The 25,910-nt window shown below is 33.6% G+C and overlaps 1 pseudogene; it reads right to left on the bottom strand.

The window, feature by feature from the left end:
• The window catches only part of LOC147789904 (exopolygalacturonase-like), a 30,660-nt pseudogene extending 5,235 nt beyond the window's left edge, over positions 1-25,425 (bottom strand).
• Between the last annotated feature and the right edge of the window lie 485 nt (positions 25,426-25,910).

Raw genomic sequence — 25,910 nt, 5'->3', positions numbered from 1 at the left:
CTGCACCATGTTTGCTTTGCAGGATGTCACGTTTGGCCTCATTCCCCTCACCTAGATGAGATGCCCTACGCCATGTTATGATTTGCAGGATGCCATGTTCATGTATGCACCGATCACGCGACCTATATGGTCTATGTTATATTATGCGACCTTTATGGTCTATGCCATGTTCATGCATGCATCGATCACGTGACCTTTATGGTCTATGCCATGTTCATGCATGTATCGATCACGTGACCTTTATGGTATATCATGGGGAGAACCTATGGCCACAATGGAGCAAGAAGAGAGTAAGTTACCCTAGCCATGAATTAAGATTCTCCTAAGACCTCCCATGGTACGTCATGTGTATGACTTAGACTACGTTGCTTGGAACGTAAGAAGCCTTGAGCGTAGGTATTAAGACTGTGTCGCTTGGAATGTATGAAGCCTCAGACACAGGTTGACAAGTTTATGTCTAGTACCGTAAATCATAAGGGGAGTGTCTTGGAGAACGAATTAAGAACTTACAACAAGAACAAGAATAAGAACAAGAAAAACAAAAAGTGTGGTACCCTAGCATATCAAGGACACGATTAAGAGCCTACAAGTAGGCTGCTTACTGAGTCTTGTACTCATTCTTTATTCTCCATTTTTTCAAGAAATAAGAAGCTGGTCAAGGTCGGGAGCGGACTCTGGAGCTGGTGCCATAGACAAACCTCACCCATCGTCCTTCTACCCTTTTGTGTCGTCCCTTAACTTGTGTTTTAACTGTTATGTTGTGTTTTAAAATACTTTGTATAAACTTTATTTTTGTTTGATATGTTTTAAGTTTTGGTTGTTTTATTTTGTTGAAAAATTTACCCGTCTTTTTAGAGTCATCGAGTCAGCCCGATCTTTACAGGTATGTCCCTAAAATGGTAGGTATATTGAATCGGCTAAAAGAGTCATTCTCACCCATGTAAATTAAAGGACAAGCTCTCACAAGCAGAAGTTCATAACTCACTCAGGATTAAGATCAAGTCGCATATGATCATCATGTGAAATATTAATCTTCTCAATTAACGGATTTATAAAGAAATTTTAAATATTTTTTGGTTCTGTCTTATACAAACTCATTGTATATGATACCCCCACTTACATATCTCCACATGAACGATTTGGATAAAATCATTTGTAACGATTACAAAGTGAGCCGTATCAATAGTGATACCAGGATAAAGCACCCAACTTTATCCATATACTATAGACTCTTTAGGTTATTACTTGAAAACGATTCTCTTGTATGCACCCAACTTTATCCATATACTATAGACTCTTTAGGTTATTACTTGAACACGATTCTCTACTATGTCAACCACATATTGTTCGAGATTACATTAATAACCTTTATTTTCATACCATGGATAACAATTAAATTACAAATAAAATAATAAAAATTATAGTTAAAAAGTAAATAATTAATTAAGAGGCTTTAGAGCATAAATCTCAACAATCTCCCACTTGCTCTATACCCAACACCTTCTCTCACTTGCCCTAGAGAAGATGAGACATGTCTAGTAATCCTAGACATTCTAGATGACCCTCAAACACTTTAGCCTAGAGAGTCATTTTATATAAAACAAAATAATTATCATTAAAAGTCATTTTGGTCACAGCCACGATGCTTTCTCTCTCAATATCATTTTTTATAGATTGATCTTTTAAATTTCCTTCATATTAGTCTTTGTATCACTATCATCACAATGAAAGTGACAAACTAAATCACATGTGAAACACCTTTCAAATGTTTAAGAAATTATTATAGTCATACCAGTCATTTTGTTGCTTTAAAAGTAAAAAATGTTCCGTATACCATACTTCACAATCTAAGGTAAAATTGATCTTAACCTAAATTTTCTAAATTTATGTAACTAGTGTATCACTTAAAGATCAAATCTTTAACTCCATACACAAAATAATAAAATTCTCATTATCCAGGGATACTTTGAGAAAACTTTAATTTTTCCGGTCATACATTAGTTTAACTAATATAATTTAATTAACTATATATTTAAGGTTAATTCTCATCTATGCATTAATTATCTCCCACTCAGGAAAGATAATTAATTATACTCTCAACATTTGAGGTTACTTACGATACTCTTCCTCTTACTTTATATTTCAATGATCATTATCATTCTTTGAAGTCTTGTATCAAATATTTGACAATTTTGTCAACATAATATATATGAGACAATATTGACATTTATCCTTAAATCTCTATTTTTAGGAGATACAAAATTATTCCAAATCTATTTATGTTAGAGTGAAAGATCACATCAATTCATAAGGAGTAATATGTCTCATCACTTGGCTCCCCAAATCGTATTTATCAATCACAGTTTTATACATGATCCCAAGATGAATTGGTTAACTCTTTACTAGTCTCTATGTCGTACATCTACGTATCATGAATACATGATCCTAAGATGAATTGGTCCTCTCTTTCTTATAACATTTTCCATACTACACCAAACATAATTATTTCATTCATAAGCATCGTAAACAAAACCTTAAACCAAACCACCACGAAGAGATCCAGATCAGCTACATAGGGTTCATTTGAAATAGTTCTTACTTTCTTTCATTAAATGACACAACAATTTGATAACTATTTGACAAACCCCGTTTATTGTTCTTTATAATCCAAAATGGTTTAGAAATTTTGGAAACTCCTCGTTCTCAATTTGTTTAAAAAAATAATGACCCTTTAAATTGTTATTTTACCGTCTACGATCGAGTTGCGAAATGCCTTCTTAGGGTAAGTCCGTATTTCCCTCCTCTAATATGTCATTTCTCAAGGAAAATGTATGTATTATTACCTTATGACATGATGTAAAGTGCCTTTTGTATCATATATTTGTTTTATCATTTCCTTATATAAACCCAACATTTTCTATTAATTTCTCCCAAAGTTGGGAACTTAAATAAATGGGACTACTACCCCGTGACTGTCTTCTAATAACAATTGGTTGTGAACTTGATTCGATGGACCTCCCTGTACATTGTGTTAGCATTTTCAAATATTGTCACAGTCGTACATTTTCAACCATACAACGTCACGATTTTGTCACACTCATGGAAAATCTTTTTTTTGCCTGACTTTATGGGTACGATTTTGTCACACTCATGAAAAATCTTTTTTTTGCCTGACTTTATGGCTACATTAGACTTTAGACAAGGTTGGTCACTAACCGAACATGACTTATATAGAAACTAAACTTTGTTCAATCATACATGTAACAACTCTAACCGACTTGCCTCTACCCTAGGCCAAGCCTAAGGCTCTACCTCACCTTTGCCCTACCTCAAAATCCTTCTAATGCAATGTCCCATCTGATATAGTTGTTTTGATTATCAATCGTGACCAAAATAAGTTAACAAATGTTCATATTATAATTTATGTCGATAGGTAATTAACATCGTTTATATTTCACTCGTACTAATCATGTCAAGCTTTAAAAAAAAAAAAGTAATAATAATAATAATAATCCCAGATAAACAACATATAAAAAATATTTATTTATTTAAATATTAAAATCAAACTTTCAAATTTATGGATACATGAATTTTTTGCCTGACCAGTTGTAGCAAATATCATAATTATCGGTTTTATAGTTGAACATACAGACATTTTCCTCACTCATATGCCACGAACATAGCATACTTTCACAATTATCTCTATCTCTCTTATCTATGTAGACATTGAAGTAATGAAACGAGCTAGGCCATTGGAAGGAACAGTAAAACAATGTTGTGCCCCATAAATTTGGACGAAAACTGAAGTCGTAGCTGGCCAAAGGAGTCAGCATGTGGACTCCCAAGTCATCATTGCTTGATTTGCAGTGAACAGCGAGCTGATTTTTAGATTTTAGAGCATTTGTTATCTTGACCATAATCTTTGGGTTTTGGAGGAATGATCCTTCGATGGTAGTCACTTGGTTAGCAAAGAATAATGAAATTAAGAGAGAAAGTGCAAGTGTTGAAAATAAACTCATGTGGTTGAAATGGGAGAGAAAAAGAGATGGGTATGAACACATTTGTTTGTGCATGATTTGTTTCACTCTTTATAGTTGAAAAGGAGTGTAATGGAAGATAACCGTTGATCTGGTAATAACCCAAAAATAAATAAATAAATAAACTAACCCATTTGTTTGTATTTCTAATTCATTATTTTCTTTTTTGTAACATATGGTTTTGTGAGAAGAAGTTAGTTGAGTATTTTAGGGTGGTAGTTATTGGGAGAGGGAAGGGATTAGTTATTATTAATTAATTCTTTTATTATTATTATTTTTTTTACTGTTGTTAAATAGTTTATAATAAAAATAGAACCGTGATTGATAACTGTTATTTTTTAAATGGAAAAATATATGATTGAAACTGTTATTTCTCTCTAAAATTTTTAATTAAAAAAGTAAAACTATAATATGAAATTAATTTTATGTCATGGTCGTTCGGGTCCTTCACCTAGACTAATTTCATAGTGTTTCATGACCTAGCCCAACGAGGCTTTTATCTGGTCATCATATGTAAGGACCGGTCTGACTCGATACTCCAAAAAGGTGAGTAAACTTTCACGAAATAAAACAAACAGTATTTAAAACATAACATTACTTAAAACAAAACAGTGTTCATACATGAGTAATTAAAACACAACATAATAGTTAAAACACCGAATAAGGAACGAACACAAAATATTTCAAAACAAATGGGTTGAAGACGACGGGTGAGGCTTGTCTATGACACCTGCTTCGGAGTCCGCTCCCAACCTCGACTAGCTCCTTATTACCTGAAAAAAAAAATGCAAAATAAGGAAGGAGTACAAGACTCAGCAAGTAGCCTACTTGTAGGCTCTTTATCGTGTCCTTGATAAGCTAGGACACCACACTCTTTCTTTTCTTGTTCTTGTTTCTTTTGTAAGTAATTAGGCCCGTTCTATTTCTGACTTGGAGTTATGTTAAGAATGAGAAATAGAATTGGGACAGAAAGTTACATCTTCATTAATATTCACAATGTTTAAATAGGATACAAGCTACCGACGAATACCTAAAATTAAGGGAAAATATTAACTAACTAAATCTTGAGAGTCAAATAAAATATACTACTAATCAAATCATAAAGTAAAAAAAATATTAATTAAGAATGTATAAGATATATTCCAACACTAATTATTATAATATATTCTCCTAATATTATATCTTAATACTCCCCCTCAAGTTGGAGAGTGGCTGTCAATCACACCGAACTTGTCTTTCAAAAAATCGAACTGACTTCTTCCCAAATTTTTAGTGAAAATATCCGCCAATTGCATTTTAGTCGAAACATAACATGGTTTGATGATTCTAACTTGTAATTTTCTTCGAACTATATGACAATCTATTTCTATGTGTTTCGTACGTTTATGAAAAACTGGATTGGCTGCTATCTGTAACGATGCTTGATTATCACAATACAATAATGCTGGTTCGGACAGTGGAACTTTCAAGTCTTGAAGAATGTATCTTAACCAAGCTAACTCTAAACAAGTATTTGTCACCGCTCGACACTCGGCTTCTGCTGATGATCTGGACACATTGGTTTGCTTTTTAGACTTCCAAGGAATAATTGAATTTCCAAGGAAAATGCAGAACCTAGAAATTAATGGTCTGGAAGTTCGACAACCGCCCCAGTCTGAATCGCAATATGCTTGTAATCTTAAGTTGATTTCAGGTGGTACTACAAGTCCTTGACCAGGAATACCTTTGATGTATCTCAGAACTCGAAGAGTTGCCTCCCAATGTGGTTTTCTTGGTTCATGCATAAATTGACTAAGCACACGAACTGAATACACTATGTCAGGCCTAGTAACGGATAAATATATTAATCTTCCAATCAACCGTCTGTATCTACTTGGATCATTCAACTTCTCCCCTTCTGTTAAAGAAAGTTTCAGATTATGCTCCATAGGAAATCTTTCTGGATGTGCTCCTGTAAGACCAGTGTCTTGAAAAATGTCTAGAGCATACTTCCTTTGAGAGATAAAAATTTCTTTTCTAGACCTAGAAAATTCAATGCCTATAATATATTACAAATTCCCTAAATCTTTGATAAGGAATTTCTCGAGTAAACAAGTCTTGAGATGTTGAATTTCTTTGAAAAATGTCTAGAGCATACTTGCTTGATCCTCTTAATTTCAAGTCCTTGAATCCTTTGGATCTTACATGGGGCGCTTGTTATTTTTGGAGCTAATTTCCTTTATTTTTTTTGGGCGTTACATCATATCTCATCACTTGGCTCCCCAAATCGTATTTATCAATCACAGTTTTATACATGATCCCAAGATGAATTGGTTAACTCTTTACTAGTCTCTATTTCGTACATCTACGTATCATGAATACATGATCCTAAGATGAATTGGTCCTCTCTTTCTTATAACATTTTCCATACTACACCAAACATAATTATTTCATTCATAAGCATCGTAAACAAAACCTTAAACCAAACCACCACGAAGAGATCCAGATCAGCTACATAGGGTTCATTTGAAATAGTTCTTACTTTCTTTCATTAAATGACACAACAATTTGATAACTATTTGACAAACCCCGTTTATTGTTCTTTATAATCCAAAATGGTTTAGAAATTTTGGAAACTCCTCGTTCTCAATTTGTTTAAAAAAATAATGACCCTTTAAATTGTTATTTTACCGTCTACGATCGAGTTGCGAAATGCCTTCTTAGGGTAAGTCCGTATTTCCCTCCTCTAATATGTCATTTCTCAAGGAAAATGTATGTATTATTACCTTATGACATGATGTAAAGTGCCTTTTGTATCATATATTTGTTTTATCATTTCCTTATATAAACCCAACATTTTCTATTAATTTCTCCCAAAGTTGGGAACTTAAATAAATGGGACTACTACCCCGTGACTGTCTTCTAATAACAATTGGTTGTGAACTTGATTCGATGGACCTCCCTGTACATTGTGTTAGCATTTTCAAATATTGTCACAGTCGTACATTTTCAACCATACAACGTCACGATTTTGTCACACTCATGGAAAATCTTTTTTTTGCCTGACTTTATGGGTACGATTTTGTCACACTCATGAAAAATCTTTTTTTTGCCTGACTTTATGGCTACATTAGACTTTAGACAAGGTTGGTCACTAACCGAACATGACTTATATAGAAACTAAACTTTGTTCAATCATACATGTAACAACTCTAACCGACTTGCCTCTACCCTAGGCCAAGCCTAAGGCTCTACCTCACCTTTGCCCTACCTCAAAATCCTTCTAATGCAATGTCCCATCTGATATAGTTGTTTTGATTATCAATCGTGACCAAAATAAGTTAACAAATGTTCATATTATAATTTATGTCGATAGGTAATTAACATCGTTTATATTTCACTCGTACTAATCATGTCAAGCTTTAAAAAAAAAAAAGTAATAATAATAATAATAATCCCAGATAAACAACATATAAAAAATATTTATTTATTTAAATATTAAAATCAAACTTTCAAATTTATGGATACATGAATTTTTTGCCTGACCAGTTGTAGCAAATATCATAATTATCGGTTTTATAGTTGAACATACAGACATTTTCCTCACTCATATGCCACGAACATAGCATACTTTCACAATTATCTCTATCTCTCTTATCTATGTAGACATTGAAGTAATGAAACGAGCTAGGCCATTGGAAGGAACAGTAAACCAATGTTGTGCCCCATAAATTTGGACGAAAACTGAAGTCGTAGCTGGCCAAAGGAGTCAGCATGTGGACTCCCAAGTCATCATTGCTTGATTTGCAGTGAACAGCGAGCTGATTTTTAGATTTTAGAGCATTTGTTATCTTGACCATAATCTTTGGGTTTTGGAGGAATGATCCTTCGATGGTAGTCACTTGGTTAGCAAAGAATAATGAAATTAAGAGAGAAAGTGCAAGTGTTGAAAATAAACTCATGTGGTTGAAATGGGAGAGAAAAAGAGATGGGTATGAACACATTTGTTTGTGCATGATTTGTTTCACTCTTTATAGTTGAAAAGGAGTGTAATGGAAGATAACCGTTGATCTGGTAATAACCCAAAAATAAATAAATAAATAAACTAACCCATTTGTTTGTATTTCTAATTCATTATTTTCTTTTTTGTAACATATGGTTTTGTGAGAAGAAGTTAGTTGAGTATTTTAGGGTGGTAGTTATTGGGAGAGGGAAGGGATTAGTTATTATTAATTAATTCTTTTATTATTATTATTTTTTTTACTGTTGTTAAATAGTTTATAATAAAAATAGAACCGTGATTGATAACTGTTATTTTTTAAATGGAAAAATATATGATTGAAACTGTTATTTCTCTCTAAAATTTTTAATTAAAAAAGTAAAACTATAATATGAAAATTAATTTTATGTCATGGTCGTTCGGGTCCTTCACCTAGACTAATTTCATAGTGTTTCATGACCTAGCCCAACGAGGCTTTTATCTGGTCATCATATGTAAGGACCGGTCTGACTCGATACTCCAAAAGGGTGAGTAAACTTTCACGAAATAAAACAAACAGTATTTAAAACATAACATTACTTAAAACAAAACAGTGTTCATACATGAGTAATTAAAACACAACATAATAGTTAAAACACCGAATAAGGAACGAACACAAAATATTTCAAAACAAATGGGTTGAAGACGACGGGTGAGGCTTGTCTATGACACCTGCTTCGGAGTCCGCTCCCAACCTCGACTAGCTCCTTATTACCTGAAAAAAAAAATGCAAAATAAGGAAGGAGTACAAGACTCAGCAAGTAGCCTACTTGTAGGCTCTTTATCGTGTCCTTGATAAGCTAGGACACCACACTCTTTCTTTTCTTGTTCTTGTTTCTTTTGTAAGTAATTAGGCCCGTTCTATTTCTGACTTGGAGTTATGTTAAGAATGAGAAATAGAATTGGGACAGAAAGTTACATCTTCATTAATATTCACAATGTTTAAATAGGATACAAGCTACCGACGAATACCTAAAATTAAGGGAAAATATTAACTAACTAAATCTTGAGAGTCAAATAAAATATACTACTAATCAAATCATAAAGTAAAAAAAATATTAATTAAGAATGTATAAGATATATTCCAACACTAATTATTATAATATATTCTCCTAATATTATATCTTAATACTCCCCCTCAAGTTGGAGAGTGGCTGTCAATCACACCGAACTTGTCTTTCAAAAAATCGAACTGACTTCTTCCCAAATTTTTAGTGAAAATATCCGCCAATTGCATTTTAGTCGAAACATAACATGGTTTGATGATTCTAACTTGTAATTTTCTTCGAACTATATGACAATCTATTTCTATGTGTTTCGTACGTTTATGAAAAACTGGATTGGCTGCTATCTGTAACGATGCTTGATTATCACAATACAATAATGCTGGTTCGGACAGTGGAACTTTCAAGTCTTGAAGAATGTATCTTAACCAAGCTAACTCTAAACAAGTATTTGTCACCGCTCGACACTCGGCTTCTGCTGATGATCTGGACACATTGGTTTGCTTTTTAGACTTCCAAGGAATAATTGAATTTCCAAGGAAAATGCAGAACCTAGAAATTAATGGTCTGGAAGTTCGACAACCGCCCCAGTCTGAATCGCAATATGCTTGTAATCTTAAGTTGATTTCAGGTGGTACTACAAGTCCTTGACCAGGAATACCTTTGATGTATCTCAGAACTCGAAGAGTTGCCTCCCAATGTGGTTTTCTTGGTTCATGCATAAATTGACTAAGCACACGAACTGAATACACTATGTCAGGCCTAGTAACGGATAAATATATTAATCTTCCAATCAACCGTCTGTATCTACTTGGATCATTCAACTTCTCCCCTTCTGTTAAAGAAAGTTTCAGATTATGCTCCATAGGAAATCTTTCTGGATGTGCTCCTGTAAGACCAGTGTCTTGAAAAATGTCTAGAGCATACTTCCTTTGAGAGATAAAAATTTCTTTTCTAGACCTAGAAAATTCAATGCCTATAATATATTACAAATTCCCTAAATCTTTGATAAGGAATTTCTCGAGTAAACAAGTCTTGAGATGTTGAATTTCTTTGAAAAATGTCTAGAGCATACTTGCTTGATCCTCTTAATTTCAAGTCCTTGAATCCTTTGGATCTTACATGGGGCGCTTGTTATTTTTGGAGCTAATTTCCTTTATTTTTTTTGGGCGTTACATCATATCTCATCACTTGGCTCCCCAAATCGTATTTATCAATCACAGTTTTATACATGATCCCAAGATGAATTGGTTAACTCTTTACTAGTCTCTATTTCGTACATCTACGTATCATGAATACATGATCCTAAGATGAATTGGTCCTCTCTTTCTTATAACATTTTCCATACTACACCAAACATAATTATTTCATTCATAAGCATCGTAAACAAAACCTTAAACCAAACCACCACGAAGAGATCCAGATCAGCTACATAGGGTTCATTTGAAATAGTTCTTACTTTCTTTCATTAAATGACACAACAATTTGATAACTATTTGACAAACCCCGTTTATTGTTCTTTATAATCCAAAATGGTTTAGAAATTTTGGAAACTCCTCGTTCTCAATTTGTTTAAAAAAATAATGACCCTTTAAATTGTTATTTTACCGTCTACGATCGAGTTGCGAAATGCCTTCTTAGGGTAAGTCCGTATTTCCCTCCTCTAATATGTCATTTCTCAAGGAAAATGTATGTATTATTACCTTATGACATGATGTAAAGTGCCTTTTGTATCATATATTTGTTTTATCATTTCCTTATATAAACCCAACATTTTCTATTAATTTCTCCCAAAGTTGGGAACTTAAATAAATGGGACTACTACCCCGTGACTGTCTTCTAATAACAATTGGTTGTGAACTTGATTCGATGGACCTCCCTGTACATTGTGTTAGCATTTTCAAATATTGTCACAGTCGTACATTTTCAACCATACAACGTCACGATTTTGTCACACTCATGGAAAATCTTTTTTTTGCCTGACTTTATGGGTACGATTTTGTCACACTCATGAAAAATCTTTTTTTTGCCTGACTTTATGGCTACATTAGACTTTAGACAAGGTTGGTCACTAACCGAACATGACTTATATAGAAACTAAACTTTGTTCAATCATACATGTAACAACTCTAACCGACTTGCCTCTACCCTAGGCCAAGCCTAAGGCTCTACCTCACCTTTGCCCTACCTCAAAATCCTTCTAATGCAATGTCCCATCTGATATAGTTGTTTTGATTATCAATCGTGACCAAAATAAGTTAACAAATGTTCATATTATAATTTATGTCGATAGGTAATTAACATCGTTTATATTTCACTCGTACTAATCATGTCAAGCTTTAAAAAAAAAAAAGTAATAATAATAATAATAATCCCAGATAAACAACATATAAAAAATATTTATTTATTTAAATATTAAAATCAAACTTTCAAATTTATGGATACATGAATTTTTTGCCTGACCAGTTGTAGCAAATATCATAATTATCGGTTTTATAGTTGAACATACAGACATTTTCCTCACTCATATGCCACGAACATAGCATACTTTCACAATTATCTCTATCTCTCTTATCTATGTAGACATTGAAGTAATGAAACGAGCTAGGCCATTGGAAGGAACAGTAAAACAATGTTGTGCCCCATAAATTTGGACGAAAACTGAAGTCGTAGCTGGCCAAAGGAGTCAGCATGTGGACTCCCAAGTCATCATTGCTTGATTTGTAGTGAACAGCGAGCTGATTTTTAGATTTTAGAGCATTTGTTATCTTGACCATAATCTTTGGGTTTTGGAGGAATGATCCTTCGATGGTAGTCACTTGGTTAGCAAAGAATAATGAAATTAAGAGAGAAAGTGCAAGTGTTGAAAATAAACTCATGTGGTTGAAATGGGAGAGAAAAAGAGATGGGTATGAACACATTTGTTTGTGCATGATTTGTTTCACTCTTTATAGTTGAAAAGGAGTGTAATGGAAGATAACCGTTGATCTGGTAATAACCCAAAAATAAATAAATAAATAAACTAACCCATTTGTTTGTATTTCTAATTCATTATTTTCTTTTTTGTAACATATGGTTTTGTGAGAAGAAGTTAGTTGAGTATTTTAGGGTGGTAGTTATTGGGAGAGGGAAGGGATTAGTTATTATTAATTAATTCTTTTATTATTATTATTTTTTTTACTGTTGTTAAATAGTTTATAATAAAAATAGAACCGTGATTGATAACTGTTATTTTTTAAATGGAAAAATATATGATTGAAACTGTTATTTCTCTCTAAAATTTTTAATTAAAAAAGTAAAACTATAATATGAAAATTAATTTTATGTTATGGTCGTTCGGGTCCTTCACCTAGACTAATTTCATAGTGTTTCATGACCTAGCCCAACGAGGCTTTTATCTGGTCATCATATGTAAGGACCGGTCTGACTCGATACTCCAAAAGGGTGAGTAAACTTTCACGAAATAAAACAAACAGTATTTAAAACATAACATTACTTAAAACAAAACAGTGTTCATACATGAGTAATTAAAACACAACATAATAGTTAAAACACCGAATAAGGAACGAACACAAAATATTTCAAAACAAATGGGTTGAAGACGACGGGTGAGGCTTGTCTATGACACCTGCTTCGGAGTCCGCTCCCAACCTCGACTAGCTCCTTATTACCTGAAAAAAAAAATGCAAAATAAGGAAGGAGTACAAGACTCAGCAAGTAGCCTACTTGTAGGCTCTTTATCGTGTCCTTGATAAGCTAGGACACCACACTCTTTCTTTTCTTGTTCTTGTTTCTTTTGTAAGTAATTAGGCCCGTTCTATTTCTGACTTGGAGTTATGTTAAGAATGAGAAATAGAATTGGGACAGAAAGTTACATCTTCATTAATATTCACAATGTTTAAATAGGATACAAGCTACCGACGAATACCTAAAATTAAGGGAAAATATTAACTAACTAAATCTTGAGAGTCAAATAAAATATACTACTAATCAAATCATAAAGTAAAAAAAATATTAATTAAGAATGTATAAGATATATTCCAACACTAATTATTATAATATATTCTCCTAATATTATATCTTAATACTCCCCCTCAAGTTGGAGAGTGGCTGTCAATCACACCGAACTTGTCTTTCAAAAAATCGAACTGACTTCTTCCCAAATTTTTAGTGAAAATATCCGCCAATTGCATTTTAGTCGAAACATAACATGGTTTGATGATTCTAACTTGTAATTTTCTTCGAACTATATGACAATCTATTTCTATGTGTTTCGTACGTTTATGAAAAACTGGATTGGCTGCTATCTGTAACGATGCTTGATTATCACAATACAATAATGCTGGTTCGGACAGTGGAACTTTCAAGTCTTGAAGAATGTATCTTAACCAAGCTAACTCTAAACAAGTATTTGTCACCGCTCGACACTCGGCTTCTGCTGATGATCTGGACACATTGGTTTGCTTTTTAGACTTCCAAGGAATAATTGAATTTCCAAGGAAAATGCAGAACCTAGAAATTAATGGTCTGGAAGTTCGACAACCGCCCCAGTCTGAATCGCAATATGCTTGTAATCTTAAGTTGATTTCAGGTGGTACTACAAGTCCTTGACCAGGAATACCTTTGATGTATCTCAGAACTCGAAGAGTTGCCTCCCAATGTGGTTTTCTTGGTTCATGCATAAATTGACTAAGCACACGAACTGAATACACTATGTCAGGCCTAGTAACGGATAAATATATTAATCTTCCAATCAACCGTCTGTATCTACTTGGATCATTCAACTTCTCCCCTTCTGTTAAAGAAAGTTTCAGATTATGCTCCATAGGAAATCTTTCTGGATGTGCTCCTGTAAGACCAGTGTCTTGAAAAATGTCTAGAGCATACTTCCTTTGAGAGATAAAAATTTCTTTTCTAGACCTAGAAAATTCAATGCCTATAATATATTACAAATTCCCTAAATCTTTGATAAGGAATTTCTCGAGTAAACAAGTCTTGAGATGTTGAATTTCTTTGAAAAATGTCTAGAGCATACTTGCTTGATCCTCTTAATTTCAAGTCCTTGAATCCTTTGGATCTTACATGGGGCGCTTGTTATTTTTGGAGCTAATTTCCTTTATTTTTTTTGGGCGTTACATCATATCTCATCACTTGGCTCCCCAAATCGTATTTATCAATCACAGTTTTATACATGATCCCAAGATGAATTGGTTAACTCTTTACTAGTCTCTATGTCGTACATCTACGTATCATGAATACATGATCCTAAGATGAATTGGTCCTCTCTTTCTTATAACATTTTCCATACTACACCAAACATAATTATTTCATTCATAAGCATCGTAAACAAAACCTTAAACCAAACCACCACGAAGAGATCCAGATCAGCTACATAGGGTTCATTTGAAATAGTTCTTACTTTCTTTCATTAAATGACACAACAATTTGATAACTATTTGACAAACCCCGTTTATTGTTCTTTATAATCCAAAATGGTTTAGAAATTTTGGAAACTCCTCGTTCTCAATTTGTTTAAAAAAATAATGACCCTTTAAATTGTTATTTTACCGTCTACGATCGAGTTGCGAAATGCCTTCTTAGGGTAAGTCCGTATTTCCCTCCTCTAATATGTCATTTCTCAAGGAAAATGTATGTATTATTACCTTATGACATGATGTAAAGTGCCTTTTGTATCATATATTTGTTTTATCATTTCCTTATATAAACCCAACATTTTCTATTAATTTCTCCCAAAGTTGGGAACTTAAATAAATGGGACTACTACCCCGTGACTGTCTTCTAATAACAATTGGTTGTGAACTTGATTCGATGGACCTCCCTGTACATTGTGTTAGCATTTTCAAATATTGTCACAGTCGTACATTTTCAACCATACAACGTCACGATTTTGTCACACTCATGGAAAATCTTTTTTTTGCCTGACTTTATGGGTACGATTTTGTCACACTCATGAAAAATCTTTTTTTTGCCTGACTTTATGGCTACATTAGACTTTAGACAAGGTTGGTCACTAACCGAACATGACTTATATAGAAACTAAACTTTGTTCAATCATACATGTAACAACTCTAACCGACTTGCCTCTACTCTAGGCCAAGCCTAAGGCTCTACCTCACCTTTGCCCTACCTCAAAATCCTTCTAATGCAATGTCCCATCTGATATAGTTGTTTTGATTATCAATCGTGACCAAAATAAGTTAACAAATGTTCATATTATAATTTATGTCGATAGGTAATTAACATCGTTTATATTTCACTCGTACTAATCATGTCAAGCTTTAAAAAAAAAAAAATAATAATAATAATAATAATCCCAGATAAACAACATATAAAAAATATTTATTTATTTAAATATTAAAATCAAACATTCAAATTTATGGATACATGAATTTTTTGCCTGACCAGTTGTAGCAAATATCATAATTATCGGTTTTATAGTTGAACATACAGACATTTTCCTCACTCATATGCCACGAACATAGCATACTTTCACAATTATCTCTATCTCTCTTATCTATGTAGACATTGAAGTAATGAAACGAGCTAGGCCATTGGAAGGAACAGTAAAACAATGTTGTGCCCCATAAATTTGGACGAAAACTGAAGTCGTAGCTGGCCAAAGGAGTCAGCATGTGGACTCCCAAGTCATCATTGCTTGATTTGCAGTGAACAGCGAGCTGATTTTTAGATTTTAGAGCATTTGTTATCTTGACCATAATCTTTGGGTTTTGGAGGAATGATCCTTCGATGGTAGTCACTTGGTTAGCAAAGAATAATGAAATTAAGAGAGAAAGTGCAAGTGTTGAAAATAAACTCATGTGGTTGAAATGGGAGAGAAAAAGAGATGGGTATGAACACATTTGTTTGTGCATGATTTGTTTCACTCTTTATAGTTGAAAAGGAGTGTAATGGAAGATAACCGTTGATCTGGTAATAACCCAAAAATAAATAAATAAATAAACTAACCCATTTGTTTGTATTTCTAATTCATTATTTTCTTTTTTGTAACATATGGTTTTGTGAGAAGAAGTTAGTTGAGTATTTTAGGGTGGTAGTTATTGGGAGAGGGAAGGGATTAGTTATTATTAATTAATTCTTTTATTATTATTATTTTTTTTACTGTTGTTAAATAGTTTATAATAAAAATAGAACCGTGATTGATAACTGTTATTTTTTAAATGGAAAAATATATGATTGAAACTGTTATTTCTCTCTAAAATTTTTAATTAAAAAAGTAAAACTATAATATGAAAATTAATTTTATGTCATGGTCGTTCGGGTCCTTCACCTAGACTAATTTCATAGTGTTTCATGACCTAGCCCAACGAGGCTTTTATCTGGTCATCATATGTAAGGACCGGTCTGACTCGATACTCCAAAAAGGTGAGTAAACTTTCACGAAATAAAACAAACAGTATTTAAAACATAACATTACTTAAAACAAAACAGTGTTCATACATGAGTAATTAAAACACAACATAATAGTTAAAACACCGAATAAGGAACGAACACAAAATATTTCAAAACAAATGGGTTGAAGACGACGGGTGAGGCTTGTCTATGACACCTGCTTCGGAGTCCGCTCCCAACCTCGACTAGCTCCTTATTACCTGAAAAAAAAAATGCAAAATAAGGAAGGAGTACAAGACTCAGCAAGTAGCCTACTTGTAGGCTCTTTATCGTGTCCTTGATAAGCTAGGACACCACACTCTTTCTTTTCTTGTTCTTGTTTCTTTTGTAAGTAATTAGGCCCGTTCTATTTCTGACTTGGAGTTATGTTAAGAATGAGAAATAGAATTGGGACAGAAAGTTACATCTTCATTAATATTCACAATGTTTAAATAGGATACAAGCTACCGACGAATACCTAAAATTAAGGGAAAATATTAACTAACTAAATCTTGAGAGTCAAATAAAATATACTACTAATCAAATCATAAAGTAAAAAAAATATTAATTAAGAATGTATAAGATATATTCCAACACTAATTATTATAATATATTCTCCTAATATTATATCTTAATACTCCCCCTCAAGTTGGAGAGTGGCTGTCAATCACACCGAACTTGTCTTTCAAAAAATCGAACTGACTTCTTCCCAAATTTTTAGTGAAAATATCCGCCAATTGCATTTTAGTCGAAACATAACATGGTTTGATGATTCTAACTTGTAATTTTCTTCGAACTATATGACAATCTATTTCTATGTGTTTCGTACGTTTATGAAAAACTGGATTGGCTGCTATCTGTAACGATGCTTGATTATCACAATACAATAATGCTGGTTCGGACAGTGGAACTTTCAAGTCTTGAAGAATGTATCTTAACCAAGCTAACTCTAAACAAGTATTTGTCACCGCTCGACACTCGGCTTCTGCTGATGATCTGGACACATTGGTTTGCTTTTTAGACTTCCAAGGAATAATTGAATTTCCAAGGAAAATGCAGAACCTAGAAATTAATGGTCTGGAAGTTCGACAACCGCCCCAGTCTGAATCGCAATATGCTTGTAATCTTAAGTTGATTTCAGGTGGTACTACAAGTCCTTGACCAGGAATACCTTTGATGTATCTCAGAACTCGAAGAGTTGCCTCCCAATGTGGTTTTCTTGGTTCATGCATAAATTGACTAAGCACACGAACTGAATACACTATGTCAGGCCTAGTAACGGATAAATATATTAATCTTCCAATCAACCGTCTGTATCTACTTGGATCATTCAACTTCTCCCCTTCTGTTAAAGAAAGTTTCAGATTATGCTCCATAGGAAATCTTTCTGGATGTGCTCCTGTAAGACCAGTGTCTTGAAAAATGTCTAGAGCATACTTCCTTTGAGAGATAAAAATTTCTTTTCTAGACCTAGAAAATTCAATGCCTATAATATATTACAAATTCCCTAAATCTTTGATAAGGAATTTCTCGAGTAAACAAGTCTTGAGATGTTGAATTTCTTTGAAAAATGTCTAGAGCATACTTGCTTGATCCTCTTAATTTCAAGTCCTTGAATCCTTTGGATCTTACATGGGGCGCTTGTTATTTTTGGAGCTAATTTCCTTTATTTTTTTTGGGCGTTACATCATATCTCATCACTTGGCTCCCCAAATCGTATTTATCAATCACAGTTTTATACATGATCCCAAGATGAATTGGTTAACTCTTTACTAGTCTCTATGTCGTACATCTACGTATCATGAATACATGATCCTAAGATGAATTGGTCCTCTCTTTCTTATAACATTTTCCATACTACACCAAACATAATTATTTCATTCATAAGCATCGTAAACAAAACCTTAAACCAAACCACCACGAAGAGATCCAGATCAGCTACATAGGGTTCATTTGAAATAGTTCTTACTTTCTTTCATTAAATGACACAACAATTTGATAACTATTTGACAAACCCCGTTTATTGTTCTTTATAATCCAAAATGGTTTAGAAATTTTGGAAACTCCTCGTTCTCAATTTGTTTAAAAAAATAATGACCCTTTAAATTGTTATTTTACCGTCTACGATCGAGTTGCGAAATGCCTTCTTAGGGTAAGTCCGTATTTCCCTCCTCTAATATGTCATTTCTCAAGGAAAATGTATGTATTATTACCTTATGACATGATGTAAAGTGCCTTTTGTATCATATATTTGTTTTATCATTTCCTTATATAAACCCAACATTTTCTATTAATTTCTCTCAAAGTTGGGAACTTAAATAAATGGGACTACTACCCCGTGACTGTCTTCTAATAACAATTGGTTGTGAACTTGATTCGATGGACCTCCCTGTACATTGTGTTAGCATTTTCAAATATTGTCACAGTCGTACATTTTCAACCATACAACGTCACGATTTTGTCACACTCATGGAAAATCTTTTTTTTGCCTGACTTTATGGGTACGATTTTGTCACACTCATGAAAAATCTTTTTTTTGCCTGACTTTATGGCTACATTAGACTTTAGACAAGGTTGGTCACTAACCGAACATGACTTATATAGAAACTAAACTTTGTTCAATCATACATGTAACAACTCTAACCGACTTGCCTCTACTCTAGGCCAAGCCTAAGGCTCTACCTCACCTTTGCCCTACCTCAAAATCCTTCTAATGCAATGTCCCATCTGATATAGTTGTTTTGATTATCAATCGTGACCAAAATAAGTTAACAAATGTTCATATTATAATTTATGTCGATAGGTAATTAACATCGTTTATATTTCACTCGTACTAATCATGTCAAGCTTTAAAAAAAAAAAAAAAGTAATAATAATAATAATAATCCCAGATAAACAACATATAAAAAATATTTATTTATTTAAATATTAAAATCAAACTTTCAAATTTATGGATACATGAGTTTTTTGCCGGACCAGTTGTAGCAAATATCATAATTATCGGTTTTATAGTTGAACATACAGACATTTTCCTCACTCATATGCCACGAACATAGCATACTTTCACAATTATCTCTATCTCTCTTATCTATGTAGACATTGAAGTAATGAAACGAGCTAGGCCATTGGAAGGAACAGTAAAACAATGTTGTGCCCCATAAATTTGGACGAAAACTGAAGTCGTAGCTGGCCAAAGGAGTCAGCATGTGGACTCCCAAGTCATCATTGCTTGATTTGCAGTGAACAGCGAGCTGATTTTTAGATTTTAGAGCATTTGTTATCTTGACCATAATCTTTGGGTTTTGGAGGAATGATCCTTCGATGGTAGTCACTTGGTTAGCAAAGAATAATGAAATTAAGAGAGAAAGTGCAAGTGTTGAAAATAAACTCATGTGGTTGAAATGGGAGAGAAAAAGAGATGGGTATGAACACATTTGTTTGTGCATGATTTGTTTCACTCTTTATAGTTGAAAAGGAGTGTAATGGAAGATAACCGTTGATCTGGTAATAACCCAAAAATAAATAAATAAATAAACTAACCCATTTGTTTGTATTTCTAATTCATTATTTTCTTTTTTTGTAACATATGGTTTTGTGAGAAGAAGTTAGTTGAGTATTTTAGGGTGGTAGTTATTGGGAGAGGGAAGGGATTAGTTATTATTAATTAATTCTTTTATTATTATTATTTTTTTTACTGTTGTTAAATAGTTTATAATAAAAATAGAACCGTGATTGATAACTGTTATTTTTTAAATGGAAAAATATATGATTGAAACTGTTATTTCTCTCTAAAATTTTTAATTAAAAAAGTAAAACTATAATATGAAAATTAATTTTATGTCATGGTCGTTCGGGTCCTTCACCTAGACTAATTTCATAGTGTTTCATGACCTAGCCCAACGAGGCTTTTATCTGGTCATCATATGTAAGGACCGGTCTGACTCGATACTCCAAAAAGGTGAGTAAACTTTCACGAAATAAAACAAACAGTATTTAAAACATAACATTACTTAAAACAAAACAGTGTTCATACATGAGTAATTAAAACACAACATAATAGTTAAAACACCGAATAAGGAACGAACACAAAATATTTCAAAACAAATGGGTTGAAGACGACGGGTGAGGCTTGTCTATGACACCTGCTTCGGAGTCCGCTCCCAACCTCGACTAGCTCCTTATTACCTGAAAAAAAAAATGCAAAATAAGGAAGGAGTACAAGACTCAGCAAGTAGCCTACTTGTAGGCTCTTTATCGTGTCCTTGATAAGCTAGGACACCACACTCTTTCTTTTCTTGTTCTTGTTTCTTTTGTAAGTAATTAGGCCCGTTCTATTTCTGACTTGGAGTTATGTTAAGAATGAGAAATAGAATTGGGACAGAAAGTTACATCTTCATTAATATTCACAATGTTTAAATAGGATACAAGCTACCGACGAATACCTAAAATTTCATTAATATTCACAATGTTTAAATAGGATACAAGCTACGGACGAATACCTAAAATTAAGGGAAAATATTAACTAACTAAATCTTGAGAGTCAAATAAAATATACTACTAATCAAATCATAAAGTAAAAAAAATATTAATTAAGAATGTATAAGATATATTCCAACACTAATTATTATAATATATTCTCCTAATATTATATCTTAATACTCCCCCTCAAGTTGGAGAGTGGCTGTCAATCACACCGAACTTGTCTTTCAAAAAATCGAACTGACTTCTTCCCAAATTTTTAGTGAAAATATCCGCCAATTGCATTTTAGTCGAAACATAACATGGTTTGATGATTCTAGCTTGTAATTTTCTTCGAACTATATGACAATCTATTTCTATGTGTTTCGTACGTTTATGAAAAACTGGATTGGCTGCTATCTGTAATGATGCTTGATTATCACAATACAATAATGCTGGTTCGGACAGTGGAACTTTCAAGTCTTGAAGAATGTATCTTAACCAAGCTAACTCTAAACAAGTATTTGTCACCGCTCGACACTCGGCTTCTGCTGATGATCTGGACACATTGGTTTGCTTTTTAGACTTCCAAGGAATAATTGAATTTCCAAGGAAAATGCAGAACCTAGAAATTAATGGTCTGGAAGTTCGACAACCGCCCCAGTCTGAATCGCAATATGCTTGTAATCTTAAGTTGATTTCAGGTGGTACTACAAGTCCTTGACCAGGAATACCTTTGATGTATCTCAGAACTCGAAGAGTTGCCTCCCAATGTGGTTTTCTTGGTTCATGCATAAATTGACTAAGCACACGAACTGAATACACTATGTCAGGCCTAGTAACGGATAAATATATTAATCTTCCAATCAACCGTCTGTATCTACTTGGATCATTCAACTTCTCCCCTTCTGTTAAAGAAAGTTTCAGATTATGCTCCATAGGAAATCTTTCTGGATGTGCTCCTGTAAGACCAGTGTCTTGAAAAATGTCTAGAGCATACTTCCTTTGAGAGATAAAAATTTCTTTTCTAGACCTAGAAAATTCAATGCCTATAATATATTACAAATTCCCTAAATCTTTGATAAGAAATTTCTCGAGTAAACAAGTCTTGAGATGTTGAATTTCTTTGAAAAATGTCTAGCAGAATTTTTGCTTGAGACACTAGGCGGTTGTGCAACAAAGATATTCCCTTGGTAAAGGTCTCATGGGGTAACTGTCGTGAGGAAGAGGCAACTTGGGAACGAGAAGAGGTTGTGAGGAAAGCTTATCCCGAACTCTTCCAAGAGATAGGAACTTTCGGGGACGAAAGTTCCTAAGGAGGGGAGAGTTTGTAACACAAAGAAAAAAAGGGGGGGGGGGGGGGCTAAGTCAACTGAGGGGCAAAAATGTCATTTTGCCACTCCAGCCCTAATAGGGGTCCAAGGAGAACCCCGTCACACCCCCTGCAAAAGAAAAAAAGAGTTAGAGAGAAATTTGAGAGGAGTCAGCCGTGAAGTTTAACGGACCACCGTCGGAATCCACCTTCGGAAGAGACTTGTACAAGGATTGAGAGGTTAGTGAGGCCGACGCTCCATCAAGACCCAAGAACATTTCGCGAGGTAAGGTTATGAACGACATTTCTCAGATCTGAGCTTTTCCTATGTGAATCAAGTCCTAAAATGCTGAAATATTCACCTAGGAACAACTCTATGCACGATCAGTGAAGAAGTTTGGCCAAGACCTCAACCCGAAGGCGGAGATCTGAGAATCGTCTGAGAATGGTGAGTGAACTTTCGACGCTCTTAACTCATCCGGTAGTCAAGAAAAAATTACAAAAAAATACTAGGATGTACCCCGTAACATGATCTAGAATTTTGCCTAAGAAATCATATTGATCCGATCTACAGATTGAAAGATATGAAAATCGGAAAAGGGGACTGTGTTACGGATTACATCTCGAGAAAATTCTCGAAACCGAGTACATCTTACGAGGCATGAAATGGATTACATCTCCAGAAGAAAAAAAAAAAAAAAAAAAAAAAAAAAAAAAAAAAAAGCAAGAACCTCTTAAACCGATTTATGTAATGTTCCATGAACAAGATTTGAACCAAATTTTTTAGTATGAATTTGACACCCAATGGCTCTAGCATTTTCCTGACATCTTTTGGAATATGACCACATTATTTACTCCTCATGAAGTGTTTCTAAGCAGGGTGATTATTCTTACCGATCAACATGAGTTGTTTTTAGCATATTTTGTCTTTACCCACATGTTTGTTAAGAAAATTTCAAGAGGTAGCCAAACATAATATTGTTCGAAACTAAACACGTTTAACTTTTGAGTCTTATGCTTGAAGCACCAAAGTAGGCAACATGATTTTTAGAGATAGTTTTCACTCCTAGGAGCAATTCAAAACAAGTAACTAATGTGACCATATCATTGAAGATGCAAGAAATTGTGGGGGCCATCAGATGCCAAATTTGGATTCCCAAGGTCCAAATTTTAGGTATGAGATTACATCTTAGGAGGCATGTGAGTAAGGAAAAAGCATGCTACAAAAAATGGTGTTGGTTTGTGTGGATAGTTTTCACTCTTATAAGCAATTCAAGATAAGTTGGTAATGTAGGTATGTCATGGTAGATGCAGGGGAACGTCAAGGGTATCAGTTGCTAGTTGCTGAATCCAAATTTAAAATCGTGGTCCAAATCTTAGCAGGGGCATTTGCCATTTCCAAATGGCTTAGTTCCCTTTTTTTTTCTTTTTCTTAAGATTTTATTCTAAACAATAAAATCAAAAGATTTAATTATGTAGTAAGGGTTGTTTCAGTTGAATAAATTTATGATCCAATTAATTGCGCTAGGTCTAAAAATATCTCAACTCAACCCAGCTAAACTCATGAACAACAAATATCTTAAGACTTGAAAAAAGGAAACATAGCATCATCCATCAAGACCAAATTCTGTTTTTATTTTCTCTCTTTTGTGATTTCTGTTATTTTTTGGCCTTATTTACCATGGATTTGGGCAAATTTTGATGAGTTCTGGTACATTAAACTCCTAGAACATTTAGCTACTTTTGATATTTAATTTTTCTAGGACTATCGACATTTTTCCTATAACTAAACTTGGTCGGGATAAATAGGTAGATAATTCGATATTAAATGTAAATTCCTAAAATACATATTAATACTTGTCACTTAATTTTCTAATCTGAAAGCTAAATTTTAACAAGTCATATCCAAAAGTTGCAACCAAAATTACACCATTGACGAAAAAGATAGATTTAAGGACACGACTTGTTGGATTAGTCACCTCAAATTTTAATTCTTCTTTAACAATAATGATGGATCTGTGCAATATGGGAAGTAGTTAGGAGATTCAATCTAACTCATCCATTCTGTCTAAAAGATTTCTAATGGTAATTGATTTGTTTAGGGTAACTAATTGAAAGAGGAGTTAGATATTTTTGTTGGTTAAAGATTCTTTTCTTGAGTAATGGATTAGTTTTTTTTTTAATAATGGTTGTTACAATTACATTGTCTTATTTCCAATAAAAAACTAGAACGAAAAAACAAGACTTGGAACAATTTTATTATATAAGGTGGTGGTAATAAAAACATTAGGTTGTTCACGACACAAAGTCTCCTTCAAACAGTCGACCATCTTATTTATTTCGAAAAGTACAACAAAAGAAACTCAAAAGAATGAGAGTCAAATGGATAGAGGCGGTCTTCTTTTTTAATTAAGGTTGTCTATTATATTTGAAGTTCTATGGCAATGAACAATCCATTGGACAACATAAGGACAGGAGCATATCTTGGGGTTCGGTCTTCCTGAAATGATAGGTTTCACATTCGTGCATTGGGAGGAAATAGGACCTTTTATTCCATTGTAAGTGAGGTCAATGTTGCTTACTTTTACATCGTCACATGGTAAGTGACGGCTGCAAATAAGTTTGATTGCCAGCAGAGTTGCAGAACTTCCTCTAATGTTCTTGAAGCTCACTGTACTAATCTTAATTTTTGAAGGAATCTAAAAATTAAAATGAGACAACAAATGGTTTATTTGTTAAGTTATAATGAAAAAAAATGAATGAAAGGTTCGAGAATGCGATCCATACCTGCCGATTGCACTGATTCCACGGACAATACTCTTGGTCTATTAGAATAGGGTTGCTAACATTGACCATTATAATGTCCAAAAAGTGCATATTGGTGGCGGTGCTGCTAGCAGCAGAAGCTGGCCACGTTTTGATCCTAACACCATTAGTGGTGTTAATTAACGTGCAGTTCTTTACGATGACACCTTCAACAAGTTCTTCGTTAGTGTATCTTCCAAGACTTTCGATGCTTATTCCATGTCCTGGTCTGCACGTCACGTTGGTGACTTCAATTAGTTTGCTTCCATCTCCAAGAGAAATGCAATCATCTCCAGTTGCAATTTTGGACTTTGTGATTGTGATCTTATTGGATGGACCGATGTGTATTCCATCAGAGTTTGGACTGTTTTCTGGTGCCATTATATTGATATTATGGAATGTGAGGTTGTTGCAGCTGAGGACGTTGATATGGAAGTTCTTGCTATCAAGTGATGTTATTCTCTTAACGGTTGAATTGGTGATGAAGTTGAACCTCAAACTCTAAACATTTTGTATAATCAAATAATATTTTGTGAGAGTCGGTAATGAAGCTAAAAATTTGAACAGAACCCAATAAAATTGAAAACTCAAAAAAAATTAACTTCTTTACTTGATTGTTTAAAGATTATCCTCTAGAAAATGAAGAACATTTACCAAATCGTAAATGTCAGAACATTAGAGAAGACATGTAAGAGGCCCTTTCAAAAACAACAAGATGCATGAGATTGAGAAGGAAAGCTAAAGGCATATTACAACAGGGAGTTTGGGCACAATTTATGCTTTGTGGCAATCATTCCTTTTCCAAGCTGCCTTTCCTTGGCCATCAAAAACTCCTTCACCTGATAATGTCAATTTATCAACACGTG

This window comes from Cucurbita pepo, chromosome 12 (assembly GCF_057944985.1).
Source record: "Cucurbita pepo subsp. pepo isolate OVF chromosome 12, ASM5794498v1, whole genome shotgun sequence".
Taxonomy (NCBI): Eukaryota; Viridiplantae; Streptophyta; class Magnoliopsida; order Cucurbitales; family Cucurbitaceae; genus Cucurbita; species Cucurbita pepo.
The sequence above is the reverse complement of the archived record's forward strand: the minus strand, read 5'-3'. Positions and strand labels throughout refer to the sequence as shown.